This window comes from Salvelinus sp. IW2-2015, linkage group LG27 (assembly GCF_002910315.2).
Source record: "Salvelinus sp. IW2-2015 linkage group LG27, ASM291031v2, whole genome shotgun sequence".
Taxonomy (NCBI): domain Eukaryota; kingdom Metazoa; phylum Chordata; class Actinopteri; order Salmoniformes; family Salmonidae; genus Salvelinus; species Salvelinus sp. IW2-2015.
The window spans coordinates 10,883,674-10,901,109 of record NC_036867.1 but is presented as its reverse complement, the minus strand read 5'-3'; positions in this window follow the sequence as shown (position 1 = coordinate 10,901,109).

The window sequence follows — 17,436 nt, the reverse complement described above, 5'->3', positions numbered from 1 at the left end:
ATTAGAGAGAAGCCAAAGATTTTCCAAAATGTTCATTAAATGACCAAGCATGGTCAAAATAATAATCAGGAATAAATCTCATTGCTTTTCATAGCCGATCATTAAGAGTTAGAAAACAGCAGGTCTGGGACAAGTGGGGTTCCATAAACCGCAGGCCAAGAAACAGTTGAAACTGGAATAGCAGCAAGCCAGGCGACTGGGGACAGCAACGGTGTCACCCACGCCGGTTAGTCCCGATGTATGGTCCTAGGGCTTCAGGTCCTCCGACGAGAAAAGAAAGAGAGAAGGAAAAAATTAGAAGAACCAAGTTTTTCAAAATGTTCATAAATGACAAGCATGGTCAAAATAATAAATCAGAATAAAGGCTCAGTTGTCTTCATAGCGATCATAAGAGTGAAAAACAGCAGTCTGGGGACAGTAGGTCCGTAACCGCAGGCAGAACAGTAACAATAGCAGCAAGGCCAGGCGGACTGGACAGCAATGTTGTCATCATGCCCGGTATCCCTGACGATGGTCCTAGGGCTCAGGTTCTCAGAGAGAAAGAGAGAACGAGAGAATTAGAGAGGAAGAACTTAAATTCACACAGGACACTGGATAAGACAGGAGAAGTACTCCTGGTAACCCAACTGACCCTAGGCCCCCCGACACATAAACTACTGCACATAAATACTGGAAGCTGAGACAGGAGCGGTCATTTGTACATTTGAAAAGTAACAGAGAAGAAATTAAATAGTTTAAGGAAACAACCACCAATCTTAAGGGCACTGTTTTAATAGTAGGGACAAAGGCAGGTTGCTCAGTGCCCCTTAAACTCTATCTGTGCATGTTCCTGACTGCCAGTATCGATTATGGTGTAGGTACCTCTCTCACATCCGCTGACAGTCTGTCTCTTATACAGCACATTTACACAAACCCATGTGGGCAGAGAGGACTCACTCTTCCTATGGGGCTAGTGCGACTGGCCAATCTGAACCACAAGATGGCAAGACCTACATCATGTACCACGGCACCACTAGGCAGGGCCGCAAATCAAATCCTTACAACTGGTTTACGTCAGTCTCCTGATGGTATTTGGGGCGTGGAGTGACCTCAAGCCGAGACCTGCAGAAGGCAAGCAGGTCACCCCCTGGAATCTTCCTGAAAATCAGGGAGGGGTTGGTCATCCGAGTCAAAGTCAATGTGGGGCAAGTGTGAAAGAATTGACTATCAGGATCATCCTCGCAGACAACCTGCATGCGAACGGTCGGACACCGCCTGGGTTCCTCCTAAACTGGGTATTGGTGGAGAAGTGTAGAAGAGGACTGTGTTCTGGACCCAAAATTGCATCACTGTCTGCGATCACAGCCTAATTAACAGCCCCAGGCGTCATTCACGCTGGTGATTGAAGGGTGATAATGTGTAAACAAATGAAGAAAAAAAGACATTGAATGTATTTCAACAGTATGTAAATTTAGTCTCATGATTAAAAACAGTTGATTTTGACCAATAAATTTTACAACAATAAACCGTCATCTCTTGTTATGTCATTATCAACATTCCATTTCTCATGACTTTTTCCTTATGGCATGACAGAGAAAACATTTACAAGAAAACAAAAACTACAAGCTCACCATTCTCCTGGACTGCAGGGTCCAGGTCTAAGGAGATCAAGATAAAAGCAGATAATCTATAATATTTACTGTAGTACAATGATTATGAGTGAATCACTCTATTCATTTTCAACAAACAAACAAAATAACCAAAACAATGAAACCATTTAGTGAAAATAACATTTGTACCATATTGCGTACTTGAGCAATGAAATATGTTAAAACAGCAGAAAAGCCCAGAATAGACTTTTTCTCTCCATAGAAGACCAGTAGTGTGTTGTTATTATGTATCTTGTTGGTGAGATTTATTGCAGGAACCGTGCACTTCAAAACAGGCCTAAGAAATCCATGAAACATCACGGCGCCACAATATTCATCTATTTATATAATATTAATAGCTGTTTCTCCAAGTAAATAAGTATCACCATACGCGTTTACATATTATAGAAATACAAATATACATATGAGATGGTGGTGCAATATACGAACAATTAAAGTGACTAATATACGATTTAGTTAGAATAGTATAGAGTACAGTTTACCACATATGAGATGAGAATGCAAGAACGGAGACATTATTAAAGTGGCTGTGTTCATTTTCTTAAAGTGGCCGTGATTCCTAACTATGTCTATAGGCAGCAGCCTCTGCATTGTAGTGATGGCTGGTTTAAGCAGCCATTAACCATACAGTACATGTGTAATATTATTCATTACTTCGTTGGTTCAGTATTTCTATGCTTACTGTTACATTGACTTATTACAATTGAAAGAGGTAGGAAGAAAAGAGAAAATAGATAGAAAGAGGAAGGAAACAGCATGCCTCTGCAACTTGTGTGTAAGACCACCGTGGACTCATACAGTCAATTCATTCACAACGAAATCAACAACAGATAAATCCTCTTATTTCTTCCTCAAAACAAAATTTCAAAAAAGGTAGATACTAACCTGCGGTAACTCTCCAGGATGTATAAATTAACAGGGAATCCCCCTAATCATGACTACTTCTAGTAAATCAGTTGTATTTCAGCATGAAAACATACATGAAGATTGCATAACACATGGTACACCTGAATCTTTGTAGAACACGTCCAGTACTGTCTTTACACAGATGGCTGATGCAATTCAACGTATAGTCATCCATACAGTGGTATTTCAGACGATACAACAACAAGTACAGTGATGTATCGCAGGAGCAGCACTCACTTCTCAGGAACATAGAAGGACAGAAGCCATCAAAGTTAGTTTTAATTACTGCATTCAGGAGACTTCTAGAACATTTAGTAGTGTCCCTGCTTTCACCCAACCCATTTCCTGCTGTATTTCAGATCATTTCAAAGTGATGTATTTTTCACAAAAGGTCTAATACTGTATGTCCTGATGAATATAGATCTCTCTCATTATCTTTCATGTAATCCAAGATTGTTGTGTTGTGTGTGGGCATGGTGTGTGTGAGGGGGTCAAGAATGCTAAGGTCAAGAATTTATCTTGGCCCAGTCACCCTCTGAAGGCATACGGTACACAATCCATGTCTCAATTGTCTCAAGGCTAAAAAGCTTTCTTTAACCTGTCTCCTCCCCTTATTCTGCACTGATTGAAGGGATTAACAATGAACAATCAAATAAGGGATATAAGCTTCACCTGGTCAGTTATGTTCACGAAAAGGCAGTGTCTGAATGTTGGTTACACTTCAGTAAAGGAAACATAAGACTGCACATAAGATGTGGTTAAGTTAAAAAGACTACATGTATATTCCCTCTATCCCTATAGGAAAGATATCTCTCCCCCTCTCCCCTCCATAGTTTCATGTAGTATATCTCTATCTCTTTTCATTCATGAATAAAACATCACAGAGAGAGAAGAGAGGATTTAGAGGACGGAGATGGAAGGGAGATAAGGGGCACAAAGCTAAGGCAGGGACACTGGAGGACGGTTGGTTGAGATGATAATGAAATCGCGGGTTATTTCCTCTTGTTGTTGTCCATTTGCATCTGTAATCATGCTTAATGTTCCTCCAGGCCTTGACGGAACCCAGTGGTCATGGAGGGGATACACGACTTTCCCCAAGCTTTTTCCAGTACAGAAAAACTTTCTCTATATCTAAGCGTTATTGACGTATGTGAAAGTGAATGATTTCTGCATTTCTCAAGTTATGGTTCGTTTCAGTGTTTGAAACAACATTTCAATGAAGTGTTGCTCTGTGTGTTTGTGTGTTTCCGGCCGCGTTCCAGTAGAGCACCCATCGTGAGTGGCAGGAGAGCAAAGACTTTGATGAGCTCAACCACATCCTGCAAGAGCAAAAGCTGGGCAAGTCTCTGGAGAACCTGTCACGCAGGTTGAGTCTAGTAAACTAAAACCCTAATACTGTACCCTAAACCCAATACTTAGTTACACCTAAAGCCAAGCTCTGGAGACCTGTCACGGCAGTGAGTTCTAGTAAACTAAAACCCTAATACTGTTACCCTTAACCAAGGCTCTTGAGGAAACCTGCCAGCAGTGCATCTAGTACCCTAAAACCCTAATACTGTACCCTAAACCCTAATACTCTACCCTAACCCTAATACTGTACCTGAAACCCTGAATACTGTACCCTAAACCCAAGCTCTGAGAACCTGTCCACCAAGGCCATCTAGTAACCAAACCCTAATATGTACCCTAAACCCAAATTACTGTACCTAAACTTTCTAATACTGTACCCTAAACCCTAAGCCAAGCTCTGAGAACCTGTTCACACAGTGAGTCAAGTAACCAAACCCGTAATACTGTACCTAAAAACCCTAATAACTGTAACACACAAAACACACAAAATAAAGCCAAGGCATAGAGAACCTGGTTCACGATCGTCGTGATAGAGAGAGGAGCGACCAAGCGCAGCGCTGTGAAAAAAACATCTTCTTTTAATGAAGGAAAAAACCAAATACTTACAAAATGAACCAAAACAACCGATCGTGAGCTAAGAAACATAATGCTGACACTAAACACTTAGACATTAGACAGATCTCCCACAATCACCTTAAAGCCTAGGCTGCCTTAAATATGGGCTCCCACAGAGAAACAATAACCAGCTGTCTCTGATTGAGAACCAAAACCAGCAGACCATAGACTTTCCTAGAACTCTCCTCCTGAACACAACCCCATACACTAATACAACACCCCCTAAAACAATTACACACACCCTAAACTAGACAAAACCACACAAACGTTCCCATGTCCACACCCTGGACCTAACTAAAATAAAAAGGAAAACAAAGAATACCTAAGGCCAGGCGGTACAGAACCTGTCACACAGTTGAGCTCCAGTAACTAAACCCTAATTACTGTACCCTAACCCTGAGCCAAGCTTCTAGAAACCTGTCACGCATGAGTCTACACTAAAACCCTAGATACTTACCCTAAACCCTAAGCAAGGCTCTGGAGAACCTGTGCACGCCAGTAGTCTAGTAACTAAACCCTAAACGTACCCTAAACCCTTAAAGCCAAGGCTCTGAGAACCTGTCTAGCAGGAAGTCTATAACTAAACCCTAATACTGTACCCTAAACCCTAAAGCCAAGCTCGTTTAGAACCTGTCACGCAGTGAGTCTCGTAAACTAAAGCTGACTGTACCCTAAACCCTAATACTGACCCTAAACATAACCAAGGGTCGGAGAGAACCTGTCCAGCAGGCATCTAGAACCAAACCCAAAACTGACCCTAAACCCTAATACTGTACCCTAAACTCTAATAGTGTACCCTAAAACCCTTAACCAAAGGCTCTGAGAACCTGTCACACAGTGAGTCTAGTAACTAAAACCCTAATATCATACCCTAAACCCTTAAAGGCCTAGACGCTAGAGAACAGTAATTGCCCACGCAGGAGATGAGAAGCAGGTACAGGAGTGAACAATTTAATTTAAGGACATGCAACGGGAACAAGAACACATCTTGTTAAAAGAATACAACTAAACCAACTAGTGTTCAACGAAAATAACAACCACAATGTCAAATACAGGAAGCCTAGTCAAATAATGAACATCCAATTACATTAACCTCTTGCGGAATTCCACTAACAGGTCCGTAGTGGACTGTAGCCAAACATAGCTGCTGCTCATGTTATCTGTACTGATGTTGCAAAAGCCATGACAGGTAGAACATAGTGGAATGGTTACATGCGCGTTGCAAGCAGTTGCTCCCGACGCCACTTATTTCTCTGGTACACTGCAGCATCCACCGAGAGGTCTTGCTTGCCAAGGGAAGCCTGAACAGCTTGAATGCTTTGGACACTGCAATTGGAAAATGGTTTAAAACTTGTTTAAGCAAGCCCCGAACTTCTCGTGTATTTTTTGCATTATGCAATGATATGAGAGCGACCAGTAACGCTTTACAACATACAGAAGAAATGTGCTGTTATCAAGAAACAAAAGTATTGGACAGGTTTTTTTTTTTAAATTTGAAGACAAGCTTAAAGTTTTCTTTATGGACAATAATTTTCACTTGTCGACTGCTTGCATGATGACGAGTTTCTCACACGACTAGCCTATCTGGGTGAGTTTTGTCTCACTGAATGATCTGAATCTAGGACTACAGGGACTTTCTGTACAACTATATTCAATGTGCGGGACAAAATTGAGGCTATGATTAGAAGTTGGAGCTCTTCTCTGTCTGCATTAACAGGACAGCACACAGGTCTTTCCATCATTGTTATGATTTTGTGTGCAAATAAACTCAAGCTTACGGACAGTCAAATGTGATATAGCGAAGCACCTGAGTGAATTGGGTGTGCAATTACGCAGGTACTTTCCGGAAACAGATGACACAAACAATTGATTCGTTATCCCTTTCATGTCCTGCCTCCAGTCCACTTACTGATATCTGAACAAGAGAACCTCATCGAAATTGCAACAAGCGGTTCTGTGAAAATGTAATTTAATCAGAAGCCACTGCAGATTTCTGGATTGGGCTGCGCTCAGAGTATCCTGCCTTGTCAAATCGCGCTGTTAAGACACTGATGCCCTTTGCAACCACGTATCTATGTGAGAGTGGATCTCGGCCTCACTAGCATGAAAACAAATACAGCACAGACTGTGTGTGGAAAAGGATTTAAGACTAGACTCTCCAATACAACCTAACTTTTCAGAGTTATGTGCATCTTTCAGCACACCCTTCTTCATTAACATGTGGTGAGTTATTCACAATGTTCAATGAACAAAATAAGATTTTATATGTAAGTTGGTTAAATTAAGAGCAAAATGATTTGATTATTATTATATTATTATTTGTGCCCTGGTCCTATAAGAGCTCTTTGTTACTTCCCACGAGCCGGGTTGCTGACAAACACTCACACTCATCTTGTGTTAATAAACGTATCATATTGTGTTGTGTGTGGTTGTGTGTGTGTGTGTGTTGTGGTGTGCAGGCTTCAATGATGGCAAAAAACAACATTTGAGAGTGCGCTGACCCTGGTGCTAGAGGGGTATGCAGCTGGAGTTGAATGTGTGAAGGGGTATGGACTATAAAAAGTTTGGGAACCACTGCTCTAGAGAAACCTGTCACGAGTATTACCTTTATCTTATAGTAACCCCTTAACCACTTTTGAATAGAGGTAATACTTATAGTAACTATATACTATAATCACTTTGTATATATTTTGGAAATAGAGATTGCAAGTAAAGCAGAGCCTCCTCTGAATCAACTGTTTCTCTCCTTAAAGTATCGCTGCTTTCTGATAACTTGATCAGGTGACTATGAACTACTTTGTCATGCCTTTCCTCTGATATTGAAAGTGTTACATCGTCATCTTCTGCTGCCGTCACCCTGTCTGTTGCAATCCGATTCCATCTTTCATCAATTTGGGCTCAGTTAACAGCACGACACACAGCTCTGAGAATAATGTTTGTGTGTGTGTGTTGTGTCGTGTGTGTGTGTGTGTTGTGTGTGTGTGTGTGTTGTGTGTGTGTGTTGTGTGGTGTGTTGTCTGTGTGTGTGTGTGTGTGTGTGTGTGTGGTGTGTGTGTGTGTGTGTGTGTGTGTGTGTGTGTGTGTGTGTGGTGTGTGAATAATGACAAACCACAATCTCATGGGAAGACATCCATCTGCAGAAACTTCAATAAGCATGTCCTCTTCCTGTATTTCCTGGGTGCTTAGAGTGTAGATGTGATTCCTAGCAGACAAAAGCTTTGTTTGACCTGGATTCTACACGGTAATGAGAGCACTGACTTCCAGTGTACAGTATTTCCCAGTATTGACCAAACACAGTCTTAATTGCAAATTGATTGTCAGGAGCCCCGCAAACAAAAGGTTTTAGGTATCTTTATTACTAAAGCTTATGAGGGTGTCCACCTTTATATTTAAACTTTCATGGGCGTCCATCTGATTTCTCATGGCACTGCCATGCCCCAATAACTCGAACCCTGAAGATAGCAGCAGCATTTGATATATTTCTGTCCTCAAGAAGAGACGTTCCCTATAGAGAATAATATCATACAGTATACAGTACGTATGTCTGCTTAGCTCCAAGCCCAGATAATCTCCTTCTAGACAAGACAAAGACAGACAGAATATTAAGATATATTTACCTTCCTATCATGTATTAAGTATGAATTCCATTCCACTTCGAACACGGTGTAGACACCTAAATGAGTGACACTGTGTGAGTGGCTGTAAGGCACTGTCAAGTTAGGGTTGCTGTCAGGGATGAAATTGTTAAAAAAATGGTGGGCAAACACTGATTGCCGGTCGCGTTGAAAACAGTAATGCTCCCTATACTTTCCAACGCATTTTTCCGTAAAGCTTGCACAAATAAAAAGATGAATAAGCAGAGTTATGTGCGTTTACACCTCCACTACACCACTGGTTGATAATAATAATAATACACACAGGCAGACATGCATGCAGGCAGGCAGGCAGGCAGGCAGGCAGACACAGACACAGACACAGACACAGACACAGACAACAGACAGACAACACAGAGACAGACAGAGACAGACAGAAGACAGACGAGACAGACAGACAGACAGACAGACAGACAGACAGACAGACAGACAGACAACAGACAGACAGACAACAGACAGACAGACAGACAGACAGACAGACAGACAGACAGACAGAGACAGAGACAGAGACAGAGACAGAGACAGAGACAGAGACAGAGACAGAGACAAGACAGACAGACAGACAGACAGACAGACAGACAGACAGACAGACAGAACAGACAGACAAGACAGACAGACAGACAGACAGACAGACATTGAAGCAACATTTATTTCTTTATTTCCCTGGCACACAAATGTATCACTGACAAAACCTACTTTCTGTTTTGAACTGAATGCCATATTACAGTCCCTTCTCTTACCTTTCTCCCTGTCTCCCTCCACCTCCCTCCTCTCTCCCTTCCATCACCTCTCCTCTCTCCCCTCTCTCCTCTCTCTCTCCTCTCTCTCTCACCCTCCCCCACCCTCTCCCCCTTGCACTAGAACCTAGGGGGTATAACTCAGGCTTGCGGCCAGGGTTGTGGGGAGTGGTGGGCAGGGGAAGAGATCCAGACCCCTGGCAGCAGAGATGCTCCAGCCCCCAGTCCCCAGGAACAAGACTGAGGTGGGGGAAGGCCAATAACAGCCCTGCCTTGAGGTAAAAGAGAGAGAGAGTGTGTGTGTGTGTGTGTATTTGTGTGTGCTTGTGTGTGGGTGTCAAAGTGACGTTCGCATTTGTTGGGGACACAGTTTTTCTGGAGTCAAGCCAAAGTGGTAGCCGAAGCTGGTGATTGTCAACGGTTGGATTCTTCAAAAAAGTATTGTTGTCATTCCACGAGAGATGACTCATTTTCATGCACCATTTTACATTGGAAATACTGCAGCCAAACATTTTAGTTACAGTTGAAGTCGGAAGTTTACAAACACTTAGGTTGGAGTCATTAAAACTTGTTTTTCAACCACTCCACAAGTCATTTAGGACATCTACTTTGTGCATGACACAAGTCATTTTTCCAACATTTGTTTACAGACAGATTATTTCACTTATAATTCACTGTATCACAATTCCAGTGGTTCAGAAGTTTACATACACTAAGTTGACTGTGCCTTTAAACAGCTTGGAAAATTCCAGAAAATGGATGTCATGGCTTTAGAATCTTCTGATAGGCTATTGACATAATTTGAGTCAATTGGAGGTGTACCTCTGGATGTATTTCAAGGCCTACTTCAAACTCAGTGCCTCTTTGCTTGACATCATGGGAAAATCAAAAGAAATCAGCCAAGACGGGAAAAAAAAAGGATTCTAGACCTCCACAAGTCTGGTACATCCTTGAGAGCAAATTTCAAACGCCTGAAGTACCACGTTCATCTGTACAAACAAAGTACGAAAGTATAAACACCATGGGACCACGCAACCGTCATACCGCTCAGGAAGGAGACGCGTTCTGTCTCCTAGAGATGACGTACTTTGGTGTGAAAAGTGCAAACCAATCCCAGAACAACAGCAAAAGACCTTGTGAAGATGCTGGAGGAAACAGGTACAAAAGTATCTTTATCCTCAGTAAAACAAGTCCTATATAGACATAACCTGAAAGGCCGCTCAGCAAGGAAGAAGCCACTGCTCCAAAACCACCATTAAAAAAGCCAGGACTATTGTTTGCAACTGCACATGGGGACAAAGATCGTACTTTTTGGAGAAATGTCCTCTGTCTGATGAAACAAAAAATAAAACTGTCAAAAAAATAAATAAAAAATAAATAAAAGGAGGGCTTGCAAGCCAAAGAACACCATCCCATCCGTGAAGCATGGGGGTGGCAGCATCATTGTGGGGTGCTTTGCTGCAGGAGGGACTGGTGCACTTCACAAAATAGATGGCATCATGAGGTAGGAAAATTATGTGGATATATTGAAGAAACATCTCAAGACATCAGTCAGGAAGTTAAAGCTTGGTCGCAAATGGGTCTTCAAATGGACAATGACCCAAGCATACTTCAAAAGTTGTGGCAAAATGGCTATGACAACAAAGTCAAGTATTGGAGTGGCCTCCTTGCTCACAAAGCCCTGACCTCAATCCTATCGAAAATTTGTGGGCAGAACTAAAAAGCATGTGTGAGCAAGGAGGGCTACAAACCTGACTCAGTTACACCAGCTCTGTCAGAGGAATGGCCAAAATTTACCCAACTTATTGTGGGAAGCTTGTGAAGGCTACCCAAAACGTTTGATCCAAGTTGAACAACTTAAAGGCAATGCTACCAAATACTAATTGAGTGTATGTAAACTTCTGACCACTGGGAATGTGATGAAAGAAATGGAAAGCTGAAATAAATAATTCTCTCTACTATTATTTTGACATTTCACATTCTTAATTAGGGGCTGCAATCCCGCTACCGGATCGATATGACAAACAGCCAGGTGATAGTGCAGGGCGCCAAATTCAAACAACAGAAATCTCATAATTAAAATTCCTCAGACATTCATGGGTCTTATATCATTTTAAAGTAATCTTGTTGTTAATCCCACCAAAGTGTCCGATTTCAAATATGCTTTTCAGCGAAAGCACTACAAACGATTATGTTAGGTCACCACAAAACCACAATAAGCACAGCCATTTTTCCAGCGAAAGATAGCTTTCACAAAAACCAGAAATAGAGATAAAATTAATCACTAACCTTTGATTATCTTCATCAGATGACACTCATAGGACTTCATGTTACACAATACATGCATGTTTTGTTTGATAAAGTTCATATTATATAAAAAAAAATCGGAGTTTACATTGGCGCGTTAGATTCACTAGTTGCAAAAAACATAAAAATGATTTGCATAGCCACATCGTTTCAACAGAAATACTCATCATAAATGTAGATGATAATACAAGTTATACACATGGAATTATAGATATACCTCTCCTTAATGCAACCGCTGTGTCAGATTTCAAAAAAACTTTACGGAAAATAAACCATGCAATAATCTGAGACGGAGCTCAGAACAATAGCCAAATTAGCTGCCATTGGACTCAACAGAAACCAGAAAAACATGATAAATGTTTCCTTACCTTTGATGAACTTCATCAGAATGCAGTCCTAGGAATCCCAGGTCCACAATAAATGCTTGAATGTTCGATAATGTCCGTTATTATATGTCCAATTAGCTACTTTCAAATTGTTTACCAAACTCCCTAACCAAAGTCTCAAAGCGCGTCCACGTATAACGTGAGGAAATGTCCAAAAGTTCCGTTACAGTCAGTAGAAACATGTCAAACGAGTTACTAATCAATCTTTAGAATGTTGTTTAAAAGGGTTTAGTTACTAGACTCACTGTGTGACAGGTTCTCCAGAGCCTTGGCTTAAGGGTTTAGGGTACACTATTAGAGTTTAGGGTACAGTATTAGTGTTTAGGGTACAGTATTAGGGTTTAGGGTACAGTATTAGGGTTTGGCTACTAGATGCATTGCTGGACAGGTTCTCCAGAGCCTTGGCTTCAGGGTTTAGGGTACAGTATTAGAGTTTAGGGTACAGTATTAGGGTTTATGGTACAGTATTAGGGTTTAGGGTACAGTATTATAGTTTAGGGTACAGTATTAGGGTTTAGGGTACAGTATTATGGTTTAGGGTACAGTATTAGGGTTTGGTTACTAGATGCAATGCTGGACAGGTTCTCCAGAGCCTTGGCTTAAGGGTTTAGGGTACAGTATTAGAGTTTAGGGTACCGTATTAGAGTTTGGGGTACAGTATTAAGGTTTAGGGTACAGTATTAGGGTTTAGGGTACAGTATTAGGGTTTGGTTACTAGATGCACTGCTGGACAGGTTCTCCAGAGCCTTGGCTTCAGGGTTTAGGGTACAGTATTAGGGTTTAGTTATAGACTCACTGCGTGACAGGTTCTCCAGAGCCTTGGCTTCAGGGTTTAGGGTACAGTATTAGGGTTTAGTTACTAGACTCACTGCGTGGCAGGTTCTCCAGAGCCTTGGCTTTAGGGTACAGTATTAGGGTTTAGGGTACAGTATTAGAGTTTAGTTACTAGACTCACTGCGTGACAGGTTCTCCAGAGCCTTGGCTTCAGGGTTTAGGGTACAGTATTAGAGTTTAGTTACTAGACTCACTGCGTGACAGGTTCTCCAGAGCCTTGCCCAGCTTCTTGCTCTCCTGCAGGATGTGGTTGAGCTCATCAAAGTCTCTTGCTCTCTCCACTGCCACATGGGTCTCATGGACCGCGGCACTGAAACCAACACAAACACAGAGCAAACTGTCATTGAAAATGTTGTTTCTCAACCTGAAGACAACCATAAGTTGAAGAAAATGAGAAAGTCATTCCTTTCACATACGTCAATAAAGCTGTAGAATATCAGAGAAAAGTTTTCTGTATGGAAAATGCTTGGAGGAAAGGTCATGTATCCCTTCCATTGGACTCAATGTCCCTCCCCAAGGCCTGGAGGACATTTACAGGCATGATTAACAGATGAAAATGGGAACAAACAAAAAGAGGAAGTGATCAACAGATTCATTATCATCTCCCACCAAAACGCCCACCAGTGTCCCTGCTTAGCTTTTGGGGCCCCTCCTATTTCCCTGCTCCACTCTTCGCTCCCTCTAAAATCTTCTCTCTCTCGTGTGATGTTTAAATCTATGAATGAAGAGATAGAGATATATATCGAAATAGGAGGAGAGGGGGAGAGAGTATTCTCCTATAGGGATACGAGGAATATACGTGTATCTTTAACTTAAACCATCATCTATGTGCATTCAATTATGTTCCTTTACTGATGTACACAACATTGTCAGAACACCTGCCTTGTTCCGTGACATAAACTGAAACAGGTTGAAAGCATAATCCTTATTGAATGTTCCTTGTTAATCCAGCTTCAATAAGGTAGATGAAGGGGAGGTTAAAAGGAAAGATTTAAGCCTTGGACAGTGAGACATGGATTGGGTACGTATGCCATTCAGAGGGGTGAATGGGCCCTAGATAATTCTGACGCTTAGCATTCTGCCTCCCACAGACACACATGCACATACACACACACACCACACACACACACACACAACACACACACACCACACAATCTGGATAACATTAAGTGATAATGGAGAGCAATCTATATTCATCAGGACATACATATTAAGTCCTTAGAAAAAACATCAGCTTGAAATGATCCTAAATAAGCAGAAATATGGGGGTGAAAGCAGGGACATTACTAATGTTCTAGACATCATCTGAAGCAGTAATCTGAAATACTACTTTGATGGATTCTGTCCTTCTATGTTCCTGAGAAGTGAGTGCTGCTCCTGCATACATCACTGTACTGTGTTGTATCTCTGAACATCACTACTGTATGGATGAATACTTTGAATTGCATCAGCCATCTGTGTAAAGTACAGTACTAGATGTGTTCTACAAAGATACAGTGATACCATGTGTTATGCATGTTTCATGACTGAAATACTCTGGATTACTGGAAGTGTTCTACAGTAGGGGGATATCCATGTTACATTTATACACCTGGAGAGTACACAGGTATGTAATCTACCTTTTTGACAGTTTGTTTTGAGGAAGAATAGGAGGATTTTATCTGTTGTTATTTAGTGTAAATGATTGAATGATACTGCATGAGTCACACGGTGTCTTAACTCACATACTGTACAAGTTAGCAGAGGCATGTTAAGTCTTTGCTGTTCTTTGCTCTCCTCCCTTTCCTTCCTCCCTCTATCTATTTTTCTCTTCTTCTTCTTTCCATTGTAATGGTCAACTGTAACAGTAGCAGAGAATGACGAGAAACAACAAGGAATGAAATATGACACATGTACTGTATGTTAACAGTAGGTTGAATAATAATACACGTGTCTGTAAACTGTATGTTGATTTCTTTATTTTCTGGGAGATTAAGCTATTAAATATTATTATAAAAGATGAGATTGTGGTGCTGTGATGGTCCTGCTTTCTAGCCTGTTTTGAAGTGCACGGTTACCCTGCAGTAAACTCTCACTAACAAAACACATAGGAAACACACACAAAAAAAAATATTATATAAATATCCTAAAGCTAAAATATACATAAATAATACATTATCTGATGAAATTGCTTTAGAAAGGTGCACAAGACAGGGATGTCCTCTCTCCCCCCTCCTGTTTGCACTGGCAATTGAACTGCTTGCGGAAAGAATTAGACAGGACCAAAATGTAAGAGGTATCAGTATTGGTAAACATGAATATAAACTAAACGTATTTGCCGATCTACTGATATATCCAACCAATATTGAAAACTCAAGGCCCCCTTGCTAAACAATAATCTCCCCATAAATCTTACACATAGAAGAAACCTCTTCAGAATGGCATGGCTCCAAATGTTTTTATATTTATTCTCAGTAATACCAATTACCCCACCTAAGACATTCTTTTAAAAAGTATCCTCAGTCATAACAGACTTTAAATGGGCAAATAAAACTCATAGAATAAAAAGGAAAGTTGTACATCTCCCTAAGTCTGAGGGTTGCTTTCACCTCCCAGACTTGGAGTTGTATCAACTCGCCACCCAAGGCTTTTACTTGTGACAAATTGTTGAATGCACTAAGGAGGAACAATTAGTAATTATTGAAGATGTGTGTCTCTTTTCAAAGAATAAAGCTAAGAACGTGAACAACCTCATAGTTAAGAACACAATAACATGGAAGAAAATTAAATGTATTCTACACGAACCAATATCACTCCCTAAAAAAACAACTCTATGAAACAATCATAGAGATTAATTAAATGATATTGGCACAAAATGGAAGGAATGTTGGAACATAGCTAATACAATTACAGTTAATGAAAATGTACGCTTAATCCTGCATAAACTAATGTATATAATTGATTATACAAGAGACAAAATTCACAAATTCAACAGCACAACGACAGAGTCATGTCTTAAGAGTAAAACTAAGAAAAAATGTATACTTAAAAACTGGAAATCAACCAATTCTCCACCGTTAAGACAATAGAAAAATCATATGCTTCATTATCTAAATATTGAAAGAGCGTTGGCGGCGAAGAGAAACAAAATGGTGCAATTTGAGGACATTTGACAGAGAGTAGTGCGGGCACTGGAGATAGGGGTGAGAACAGGTGGGCCTGGGTAATTGGGATGTCGTTGATGTTTGTGTGGATCTATATGTTGTATTTTGTATGAGTATGTTCTTTATTGTTAAAAAAAAAGAAAAATCTTACCAAAAAAAAAAACACTACTTGTTTTCCTATGGAGAGAAAAAATTACGGATCCCTGCTGTATGTGACGTAAGTATGGCAACCTAAGAGCGCCTGCACTTCCTTACCGGATTGCAGTCGGCCAATACGCAACGGTTGAAATGCGGGCATTCTCCTTCTCCACCCCTAACGTGGGACAGGCAAGACCTAGGAAGGAGACGGATGTTGGAAGAAACAGACATATTTTAGCTTGACCACTACAGGCATGCATCCAACAGTCGACCAGGCACCTTGGCCCCAGGATAGTCAATGTACATGGCGAAACCTCATCCTTCTTTAGCTTCACACAAAACAAGAACATACGTATAGGAGGCAGGTGAGTGGAAGCTACGATATGTATCCCTGCCCCTAGAGATTCTCGAGACATATTGTTTCCAAGTCGGCCGAGTTCCTCCTGTGACATGGGATACACGTGACTCCTGGGAAGTGCGCGTTTACCAGGGAGATTAATCGCCACAATCCCCCACGTTCGTGGGAAGCTGGGTAGAATAGTTGAGTCGCCTTCTTTTTTACAGAAGCGAGAGCCAAATCGGCATAATCAGGGGGATGTGCATGGTGGAGACCTGGTTTGGACTCTCCACCGTAGTTGCACCTATGGGAAACACCTATACACCTCCCTGAACATACTTGACGCGTGACCATCCCCTTGAGAGTTCTTCTGCTTGCACGTTACAATAGTCGGCTCCTGGTCGGATGAAGGCCAAGTCATTGGAACACAGCTGAGCTCGCAATAACACCAGGCGAGGAAAGCGCAAGCGAGAATCGGATCAGGGGAATGAGGACTATATTCGTCTCCTCACTCCCTCCTGGGCGTATACATACAATTAGTAATAGAAAAGATGACTGTTATTCTCCTCTCTATCAGAGACCCGGACGCCTCTCATAACTCAAATCCTTCTTTACTTTGGGACGGAAGGACGGGTTTTGCACCTGCTGATCCTTCATTTTTCGGTGGTTAAATAAGCTTATTCTTTCCTCCCCTCCCCTGTTCTCGTTATATATCTCCTCTGTTTCAGTCTGTTGGAACGTACGCGCGACATTTTCCCCGTCGCGAACTTGACAAGTACAGCAACATGAGCCCCTCCCATATGTTACCGAGTGGAGGAAAAAGGCACGCCGACGTCCATTAGCTGGTCCTTAGGTGGAATCAGAGATCCAGCGGTCACAGCCATTTCATGCTAATTGTAATAGATAGATCGCAGAGAGGTGTCAATGAGGAGAGGAGAATAGTCTCTCATCGGGAGTTTTGCTGTCATTTCCTGCCGGTTTTCCTGTGTTGTTGGGTCTTCCCTGATTGGCCTAGTCCAGCCCCCCACATACTCTTCGATTCGTGCGCTCCATAACAGAAGGCGCTCGTCAAGGGCGATTCGGTCACCCTGTTCAGTGTTCAGTTAGACTTGGCTGAATAGGTGTTGTCCATAGGGTGCTAACTGATACGTGCGGAGTCCACCAGTGTCTCCCTCCTGCACAGGCCCCCCTGAATTATGCAAGCCGCATTTTGCCTTACCTCGCACCATTCTGTTAAATCAGAAGAAAGAGCCGACTACCTACGACAAACATTACACTCCCCATCGAACGTGGGGTGTTGTTCTCAGTGGTGCGATTAAATCTTCCTGGTAACGTAGCACTTCCCATAGAGTCAGTGGATATCCTCTTACATGTCTCAAAA